The 10,568-nt window shown below is 40.5% G+C and overlaps 3 long non-coding RNA genes across 10 annotated transcripts in view; 2 read left to right on the top strand and 1 right to left on the bottom strand.

Annotated features, from left to right (window-relative positions):
- Positions 1-574: 574 nt before the first annotated feature.
- Positions 575-9,758, bottom strand: LOC111269534 (uncharacterized). Of its 3 annotated transcripts, XR_015314626.1 has the most exons (4): positions 9,547-9,758; positions 3,126-3,212; positions 2,564-2,950; positions 575-2,086 (listed from the first exon to the last, which is right to left on the bottom strand). It is a non-coding gene; the product is annotated as an uncharacterized LOC111269534 (long non-coding RNA). The 3 variants fall into 3 exon arrangements; XR_015314624.1 differs by having other exon boundaries at positions 575-2,950; XR_015314625.1 differs by having other exon boundaries at positions 575-2,798.
- LOC111269531 (uncharacterized) lies at positions 1,180-5,668 on the top strand. Of its 4 annotated transcripts, XR_002685815.2 has the most exons (4): positions 1,180-1,280; positions 3,836-3,938; positions 5,180-5,296; positions 5,508-5,668. It is a non-coding gene; the product is annotated as an uncharacterized LOC111269531 (long non-coding RNA). The 4 variants fall into 4 exon arrangements; XR_002685814.2 differs by lacking the exons at positions 5,180-5,296; positions 5,508-5,668 and adding an exon at positions 4,091-4,623; XR_015314621.1 differs by lacking the exons at positions 1,180-1,280; positions 5,180-5,296; positions 5,508-5,668 and adding exons at positions 1,389-1,512; positions 4,091-4,623.
- Positions 9,759-10,146: 388 nt separating the features above from the next.
- LOC111269535 (uncharacterized) overlaps positions 10,147-10,568 on the top strand; it is a 48,632-nt gene continuing 48,210 nt past the window's right edge. For all 3 annotated transcript variants that reach the window (XR_015314629.1, XR_015314628.1, XR_015314627.1), the window contains exon 1: positions 10,147-10,351. This is a non-coding gene — a long non-coding RNA (uncharacterized LOC111269535). The remainder of the gene's footprint in view (positions 10,352-10,568) is intronic.

Genomic DNA, 10,568 nt, shown 5'->3' with positions numbered 1-10,568 from the left:
AGTGACTTTATATCTGATTATTGTGGCGAGGCATAATAATAAACGGGATGGACCTTTACTCGGCAGACGTAATGGATGGCTTACCTATAGAGGTTTCTTGTTGTGGATGAACTAACATGGGTGAAAAAGAATGGCCGTTATATGATCAGTCAAAATATGAATTGCAAACCAAGAAACGAAAAGAAACGAGTGCCATATACGAAATCCGTAGTATCGGAAATTGTAATTACTTTTGAAGACTTCGTCCTTTCCAATTAATATTAGTGAAAGTCGAGTGTATGGGTCACTGTGATTTTGCTGCATGTCAGTTTCTGATCCTGTACATTAGCTTAAAAGTATTTAGTGGCCGGCCGTTTTTCAAGAATCGTGGGAATATTAATCAAGATGCCCCATAATATGGGGAAAGCGTGCCAAGGAATCCGAATGCAACAAATCTAAAACGGGATCCTACTATAGCCCATCTTAACGATGCGTCACAGAGCGCATCCGTGCCCTCCAACGATGCGAATCCAAACAAAGTAAAGCCATGCGTTGCAAGATCTAACCTTCATGTTTATAAACAATAACTGCAATATTTTGGAAGTTAAGCTCACAATTTATTGGGAATCTACGCTCCAGCACCATTTACTACCCACGTCATCCACGACAACCGTAATCAAGAGTCAGTAATCTTTGGCTGTCGTCCTAACAGAGCTCTAATATGACTACACCTAATTAAGTATTTCGTATTCAACCAACGCCTTCTGTGGGACGAAGCCAATAGGCTTCGTCCCACAGAAGCCTCGCGTCATCCTTGCTTGAAAACATAATTTTTTCTTATTCTGGCTGGGCAGCTCTCTTTGAATCCACAGTTCTACGCTGTCAACCTGTCATTTCACTGAATTTAATCTACAAACAAGGCATTTACCGTTTCTATATATTCTTTAATTTATGTTGGTGCTTCAGGTATTACTCGAAGCGTTTAGATTTATATCGAAGAATATGCCGGTACTGTCCAACTTAGGCATAGCTTTGGAAGTGTTTTAAACCTAATGCCAATATTGCCTAGTCTTAGCCAAGCACAAATGCTAATCTATCATATACACACACGAAACCTAAATTCAGACAAATGTCGGCGGGCTGCCGGTCGCAACGGGCATACGTTCATTCGCTACTCTTGATAGCAGACGAAAGTCAGTTCTTTTCACAAGAAAATAACAAACGTATCGGGAACAACAGTGAACTGTTTTCGGAACTTGAGAAAACATCGGCTGTTATCCAACCTTTAGGCGTCCACTAAGGTAACAAACACTTCCGGCATCTTCGAGTGGACAGTGCGTCGTGTCACAAATGCATGAGCGGGCGCAGTCGAAGCACAAGCAGGTTTTAACGTAGCCACAGGATAATGGAAAAACCTGTGAAAGGAAAGAAAAAATTGCTACTATCGCTCAGTGATATTCTGAACATCCTTCTGTATTGATAAGGGCGTTAGTGGTGAAGTTTTTTGAGTGGAAGATGTCACGAAGACCTTAGGTACACGTCTTGAGTTAGAGCAGTGCTCTGTAGGTATAATAAAAGCAGGGTGTTTGGCCGTTGTGGTTTGTTAGTCAGTTCTCTCAAGACTAAAGCAGCGGTTCGTCGATGATTTCTCCGTGGCAAGAAGTTTTTCCGTCGGTGTAAAGATGAATCGCAAGCTTGGTAACAGTTTAGACGACAGGCTTATCATGTGTAGAAGCAATTTTTTTTGATGAAATTTGTCTTTGAGTGATGTCTAGCGAAGATGACATATTACCATATTTCTTCAAGAAACGAAAACGCATTCGTTCACCTATTCTGTACAATACCATACTCGTAAATAAGTGTCTAAAGGACGATCATACGCCTTAATAATGACAAGATTCTGCATGGGCTCACACAAGTCGGCTAATGCAGGATCGGCTGCTCGAAAGGAGAACGTGTGTTCTGCTGTGTACACGTGTTATGCCTTAACAACTATGATTTAAACGCGTTAAGTTACTATTATATAGAGTCTAAACGAGAATTTAAGCATTGTCATAACATCCGACTCGCTCAATTGTGCCTTCGCGAGCACCGTCAATAATGGCACCTGTAACATACGCAAAAATGATTTTCATGTCTGTTATTGTTTAGATAGGCCCAAATTATGTACCGTAGGATGTAATTACATATCGTAGTTAATGAGCAGAGATAAAGATGTTCTAACGAGCTTTTTTTTACGGCAGTTCAATTCGCGGAGACGGATTCACTAGAAGAGTGGGGCTCTTTACCACTATCTATCAACTGCAAGTAATTTGGCGAGATAAACTGTCAGCTGATTTTATCAGTTAGATACGTAACCAGACTTGTCATTTGTACTTATGTAGTAAAAAAAAAAAAACTTCAGATAAAAATGTGATTAGTGCTATTAGCAAACGTGTAATTATAGAGAGCGACACTGTTTAGGATTATAATGCTACTTCTCATAATGTGGTTGGTGGAGATTTCTCTCGGATGACGTCGCCGTAGGAAGCATAACCTTTATCACGATTCGCAATTACAACTCTAGTTCCTAATGGTCGCATACTCATCACATGTTTAGGATTTCGAGCCTCGGCTGGCTTTCGTCCTGAAATGCTTCATAGCTTCAGGTTGTGAGTCGCCGTAAAGTGCACACGTTCGAGCTCGTAACAATACGATCTCCATCCGTTTCTCAGGCGTTGTTAGTAATGTCAGCGCTCAGTAAGCTTCATGACTTAAGATCCGAGTTTGAAGCCGGGTATGAACGCATAGGTTCGTTTGGCGGTAGTAGGGGCCGATAGCTGTTGCAATATCAAACAGTTTCCTTCCGTTAACTCGCGATGTAAAAGATGACGCGTCTCACGAGCGAAATTCAAATTGCTCACGTACGCCAGTAAGTTTTCCAAGCAGTACCCAACAGATCGATGATCATACGAGGGATGAGCGAATTATTCTGAATTATGAAAATATATGCGAATGAAAATGAAAAAAAAACTTCTGAACTCTATGTGCACGTAAAGAATTCATACCTAGCTAGATACAAAAGTTATTAGGTTGATACCCTGTATTCAGTAGCAAGGTACTGTATGAGCTGTTCTAATTCAAACGATGAACTGCAGGTTGCTCACCGGAACGCTCAAAACGATGTGCAGTTGTCTATCTGCCAATGGCCAACAAAGATGTATGTGCTCGGTGTAGTTGACGAGCCCAGTCAGCTGTAACAACGATTGAAATGGCAGTTAATTTATTTGTATGAAAAAAGAGACATCCTCATTTAGCTATTGCGCGTGTTCGTCAGAAAATTTTAGTAAAACGTTTACGGAGGGCGAATCGTATTCGATTCATTTCCGAGACCACTACTCTGAATTCTAAATTCCTATTTTACTTCACCTTAAATCAGACCAGATGTGGTAGCTTTGACTGAATCAATTGACTGCGGTTTTTCTGGTGTGGCTCCCCACCACCACCACCACCACAAATAAGGTTGACCCCCTGGCGGACCCCCTTTCGCCATTATCGAGAATTCGAACAAATAGCATTGTTCTGAACACGTTCACCCCTCAATAGTTTTCGAATGAGCAACTTCTCCAGTTTTTCTTTTCAGTAGAGATTTTTCCTACGAGTATTTTCGTATATACTGTTTCTTTGATTCGCGAATGTAACGAAAAAAGCCCCAAAGGACCCCCATGCATGCCTCTATGACCTTCATATCGACAATTATCTAGTCAAGCACCTATGATCAAGTGATAATCAGTTTTATTTCGTAAAAGATACGTATTTTTCTATGATCGTAAAGACCTAGTCTACTGAAACACGTTTTTATCTTTGGCTCTTTCAGTCATCGCCACCGTCTCTAAAATCTACTCAACTCCGCGCACAGAGGCTAAATGAGTGCGTGGAAATGAAAATCATAGAGATGGCGATCTCACACCCCCGAAATGGTACGGATGAGTAACGCTATTTTCAAGCGTCAGTCATGAAAACCTTTGCGGCATTGGCACGTACTTTATTATTAGGCGAATTAGCCCCGACCTAGTTCACAGGTTGACTTCTGCTTGCTACTATAGGTTAGTCATTTTTGTTAATTTTGCAGGACCGGTTTAAACCTGATAGTCAGTGATCGTCAAATAAGTCGAGTTTCAGCTAGATGTTTTTGCGCGCAGCTACATTAAGGCTCAAACGGCCCGCTACGTTTTCGATATGTGGGCGGACATCTAAGTCTCGAATCAGAAGATGACTTTGCCGTACGTTTTAAAACAAACAACTCCCCTTAGTGGCCAGCTCGCGCTGCCACGTGGCCAAAGTAGTTCCAGCAATGATGGTAAAGCCAAGGGCAGCTATCTGTTTATTTGACAACTTCACATGACACGTTCATTCCCAAAAAACTCCGGCCTACTTCTGTATAAATACAGGCCATTTGCTATAGAGGTGAATCCTGAATTATTTAAAAGTAATCCTGTTGCCATAAGGCTCGATTTAAGCCGCGTTAGTAGGTAAGAGTAGGTTTTTGCTGTAAGGTTTCATTATAAGCTCGTTTATTCAGAAAACAGGGACCATCGGTGGTTTCGCTCTGGGACTATGATTCGACTACATGTATCAATAAAACTACTAATCTAATTTCTTGTATCTATCCGTTTGTTTATTTGTCATAAGCTTCCAAAAGGATGTATACTCGGGTCAAACCTATGCTTCTTATTTTTTCTATTATTCTATTTCTTTTTCTAACGGTACAGTTTCAATCAATTTTGCGTCGAGCGTTGGTAATCCATCTGAAAGTGGGTACATAATAGCTCTACCCTGTCAGTTTTTTTAGCCTGACTTTAGTACTGCGGTAATTATGATATCACGAGTACGACAATAATATTGCGGAAAAATTAGGCGAACTCCCTTAATTGCATCGCAGCTTTTCGAGTGTTGCTAAATAAGACTTTTCCAAAAACGAACAACTATCTAGTGAATAATGGTGTAATTACAAAAATAATTAACCGTACATTATTACACCCAAACTTGTTTCTACAGATTTATACACAGATAGCACTCATTAAGGTTTGCAAATTGAGAACAATATCTATATGGAGGCATAGCCTCTCAGGGAAGTACATCGAAATCCCACCTCGAGATGATTTTTTAACCATACTTTACTATTAACTACATGGAGACATGTGTGTTTTTTATTTTCTAGTGAAAGAGTCGAGCATGATCGAAATATCATGTGATTTCGTGGAGCATCCCCGGAAAGTTCGCTCGCTTCCTCCCGAACTGACTACGCAGTCTCCACAAGAATCTTTGAAACCATATGGTAGTTTGCGACGCGCTATATTTCTGCTAAAGCTAGTTTGTTGCCTGGGGGATCTATGCATGGTTCATTAAATATGACACTAATTTAAAAAGCCTTTTCTGTATTTAGCTATGTTAATTTTGCTCACAGAAGCAGGTAATTAATTACACTGCCGGTAAAAAGGTTTTGCAGTTCGTTTGTTATTTTCTGTCGTATGTTTCATATTCAATAGGAGAACTAGTCAACAACAATGACACAGCGTTACATCTGAGGTGAGAACTTTGCAACTTGCACTTTTGAAAACTTCGACAAACTGTGTGGTCTTAAATTAGTTCTATGCAAATAAAATCAAAGCACGAACCGACGTCACGAGGTTTCACTTCCATTTTGAACCACCATTGAACGACGACGAACATACGCTTATAAACTTTTATATCAAGAAAAGCTAAGGCGATTCCATTACATTTGCAACAAATTCAAGCAGTCGTGATTGCCTCATGACGGACTCGAGCTCCAACTGTGGCTTTTAAACATATGTTAGCGATATTGAGCGCACCTATGAGAGTTATTTTTTAAACCGTTACCTTTTAAATAATAACCACAAAATGAAGAACCTTTCAACTTCTTTTAACACACACGCGTTTTATTTTACATATTAATTTTCTTTTTCTTTCGAGCTTATTCAATATAATATTATACAATACACCTCGTACATGTCCATATTGAATGCAAGTTTATATTGAGCTAGTAAGCGTGCCCAGACGGGACTTATGTACTTGATATCCTCGTTGATTGCTTATGTCTTTCGCCCATTGAGAAAAACTTATCGGAATTAAGTACCTCCTCTAGTTTTTGAGATGTTTTTTTTTCGGCATCGCCAAAAGACGCAGCGTAACAGACTAACAGTTATACATCACTGTCATTGACAAAAATCAAGAAGTGAGACCATTTGGCGCACTTATGCTGCTCACGGTGTAGCCGTAAGCTTCAGTTAATGAAATTGGCTTTGAGGTGTGTCATTCAGATGTTGCCATCTACAAAACGGCCATAAAAAACGCTGTTGGCGAGCTCAGTACGCGCCGCAGCAGCTCGTGCGGTGTTCCTGGTCGATTCATCGTGAGAGAAGCTTGAAGCCCGGAGACGAACAATCATCATTCTGAATATATATTTATAGTATAACGTCTTCGTAGTTAACGATAAGTTGAAGCATCACAATGTCCGCCTCAAATCGAACTCCACAATTACGTATCAGAAAATAATAAGCGCTTGAGCGACGCAGTTGTCTCGAGCTATGAAATGCGATTATCGGCCGTAACATCAAATCCCGCAGGAAACGAAAGCGTGAATTTGAGTAACTCTACGATGAACTAATATACTTTTCAGAATGTTGAAAAGAAAGAATCTCGCAAGGACACTCATATCTATGTAAGCCATTGCAAAAACTTTGTGAAGGATAGTCAAAATTCGAAATCTGCCGCAAGCAAGCTTGGTCTCAAACTGAGGCCGACTGGTCATCGGAAACAATGCTTAATCTAAGCAATAACAGCAGACATAAAGTTCGCAATCACCCATTATTTGGCCACTGTTCGACAAACACCGAAACAGACACCTTGTTTGCATCCGACATCGAGCAACAAAGCTTACGATTGAACTGATATCGAGACACAATCAACTGAGAGTCATCATCTGTGTGCCGGTCTCTAATACCCGTCACCATTATTTCGACGGGACACGCCACGAATGTGAGACCAAGCGAAGATCTACTGGACCAATTTGAAGATTGGTGGGTCACATGACGCGGAAGTCATTAGTAATAATGATTATGGATATAATTCCTATATAATGTACTGATATTCACAGTAAGCAGACATAAGTGGAATTAGCTGGGCAAGAAATGAAAAGTACGATCTTTTTCTATATTTATCAAATATGATCGATTGTAGTGCAGCTTCAGTCGTAGTTCAAACCTCCCAGAAAACTGATTTCCTAAGCCTAGGACTCCGTGAAGCCGCGATCAACCTCAACACATTGCGACACATTCTAGAATTTTTAATGGAGGAATACACATAACACGCAGTTTTATTTGGGCTAAATACGCTTCAGTAAAACAACGCGAAAATATTCTAGGACTCTTTCATTTAACTTTACCTATAAAATCTTAAATAAAGAACGTTTCATAATGTAGCCCTTAACCCTGAAACAAGTTTCACACCGAATTACAAAGTGTGAACCGTCTATTCGGTCGACTACCCACAGGCCCTATTTTAAAGCTTACGAAGACGGTCATCAATAATCTGCCATAGACTCTTACTCTTTCTCACCAAGAACCTCCCTCAAACACACACACACACACATATCACTGCGCTACGCAAATTTCGACTGAGTTAAGTGGCCCCAGATTACTTCGTACATGCAAAAACCCGCTGCATGAGACATTCATACGAAACGTGCAAGCACGTATTACTTCAGTCCTAGCAGGTTCATAAAGATAGCCGTTTGGAGAACGTTGAACATTTGGCGCGCCAATTGTTAATACCCGAATCGGCCAGAGACAGCCGCCGGCTTCACAACACTCACAAATCATCGGGTGAAAGCCTGCTTAAACGTCGTGCGCTACCTCGCTGCTTCGTCGTGCTATGTGCTAACGACGCCTTAATGGTGGCAGGTACATTGGCCTTTTGGGTAGTAGTTTTCCGACCAAGCAATAAACCCTTAGCGCAAGATAAGTGAGCTCGAGGCGCATAAAAAGCAACGTTATTATCTAATGATAATAACGTTGCTTTTTATGCGCCTCGATTGCTAAGGGTTTATTGCTTGGTCGGAAAACTACTTGTCTAACTAATCGTTGTCATCGTCAACTGCTTCTGCTGACCGGTTAATCGCCGAGGCTGCGGAGGCCAAGCGCTAGTCTCTTCGCAGTAACAAAAATACCGCGCAGCCATCTGCACGATCGTTAAGACCCATATTAGCGTTCAGCTATACGCTATGGTCGGCGTTTGAGGATCCGTGGAAACGTTAGAGAGAAGAGAAGAGGAGGCAAGTCAAATCAAATTTAATTTATTCAGCTTTGTTGGCAATTGTAAAAATAATTTAGAATACACTTCTGTGCAATGCATACAGTTCAGGCGCATCTAAAATCCGTAGGGCCAGACGTAACGTTCACAATGGAATGTAAACGTTTTTTTTTATTAGCAAATATCCCAGCTAATGGTAGAATATTCTGGACTGCTAAAGAACCGCACGGGATTCGGTAACATTTTTGACCGGCTACAGTGGCTCAATGGTAAACTGGATCGTGAATGCAGCCCAAGGAGACCATTGCAAGGTTTCCATCATTTGAAATTCTAATAAGACATATACCGTCACCATCATATGCTGCGGATAGGTATTTGAGCGTTTTTACGAAATTCCTGCGATGGCACCTCTTGATGTCGTCGTACTTCTTTGCTATCCTTCTGAATCAAAATGTAATCTACAACAGGATGTATGTCAAATAAGTACAACCATATTAATATGGGACCCCGAAAAGTCAACTTAGGAATTGTTTCCAGATGCAGGAAATAGCAACGCACGCAAAAGTTATAAAAATATAATAATTAAAAAAAAATGTGCAGTATATTACGGCAATGATGGCATTAAATCGATGCACCTTTTCGGCGATAAAAGTTCTTAAAAAACACCCTGATTCTAGAATTGTAGCATTTCATATGTGACCTATGTTAAATTTTTTGCGGATAAGTGTTGCTCGTGGAATCTGCTTTGTTTTAATTTTCAGTGTCTCTTTTAATGTTCATTTATACGAAGCTTTCGCCTCCTTCGTTAGTTGTCCTCTGCTGCAGAACAGATTTTTCCTTTACTACTACTACCAAAGATGAGGACAGCTTGGTTCTCTTCACCAAAGGTCAGGTCGCAGTATCTTTGGTGCCAGCGTCACAGCAAATTTCTTTGACCCTTCGGCCTCAATTCGCTGAGGTCTCCTACAGCTTCGGAAATGGGAGTCATAACTGTGACAACGATAAAAGACAAAGCCGTATGCCTTCAGGCTCCGACGTTTCGGGCTGTGCTCGCTTTTCTGAGAGCCTTAAGGCTCAAACTTCGAGTTTTAACCATAACACGCTGTGTTAAAGGCCCGCTTTGATTTGCTGTATGTCTTGTAAACTGCATCAGTTGATGTTATACAATAATAATGGTAATCGATAAGCTTCAGCACAGAGAAAAGTAAAATACCACAGAGTTGACTAGTATACTTTTTCTGCGTTTCGAACTCTTACCTCTGCACTACGCTGTTTTAACGGAAACGTGGAACTGAAAGTTTTTCTCTAAACAGCTGTGTTCAAATCAATTTCTTGACTGGCGAAGCTAATCCATTACGTGTGAGCGTCACATCAATACCTCATGCATTCATTTCGCCTGCGGCAAATTGACGACAAATGATACCTAGCCTAACTGACACTGTGAGATGTTGCACTACGTGAATACACGCGCTACGTACATTGTAACAGGCTACGACATCGTGCAGTGTATTTCATAACAAAACGTGAGAAAATCGAAGGTGCACGTAATAGACTGTTAGATCATAAGCCAAAGCTGATATTGCACCGAAATGCATCGCCAGGATCTGATGCGGCAATGTCTATAGAGCGTAAGATTATATAGTAAGGAAAGTGTTATGACAAAGATATTACTCGAATATCTTTATAAATTATAAATTCTAAAAATCTATTATATAAGATTTTTGTGTTGACACGGATCATGGTCTTCTTTGTCACTTTTCGCTATGTCTCACGCAGATGATTTTAAAAACAAATCACCAGTAATTGCAGTAATCCAATTGTAAGCGACATAAGCTTTTTTCGAATCGCCCGCCCGATCTTACCCGACCCCCTTATCTAGACCCGCCAGTGCTGACAAACCAAATGAGTTGGGAAAATTTCGTAGGAAATCAATCGTTCGATTAAACCGCTTCGTTTTACATTTCGACAAAAAAAATTCATACATTTTCATGCGGTGGGAAAAGAGAGTATAGATGCGGCGCTTTTTCAGAATTTGTTGTTGTTGGCACGAATATCAAGTAAGGTATGTATACTACTCCATGATAGTTCAGCCTAGTTTTCTAGACTTTTGTCGTTCCGGGTCAGCTCTCTCGCTCAGTGTGCCGTCCCACGGTGCGTCACTGTACTTTACATTAAATCGATCTATTTTGCACGCACTTACTGATTTGCATCACCGTATTTTTATTCTGATTGGTATATTAAGTGTTATTAAGCATAACAATGATAATTATAATAGTGAT

This window comes from Varroa jacobsoni, unplaced genomic scaffold (genome assembly GCF_002532875.2).
Source record: "Varroa jacobsoni isolate VJ856 unplaced genomic scaffold, vjacob_1.0 scaffold_1393, whole genome shotgun sequence".
NCBI classification, from domain to species: Eukaryota; Metazoa; Arthropoda; class Arachnida; order Mesostigmata; family Varroidae; genus Varroa; species Varroa jacobsoni.
Note: the sequence above shows the minus strand (reverse complement) of the source record. Positions and strands in the feature narration are given on the sequence as shown.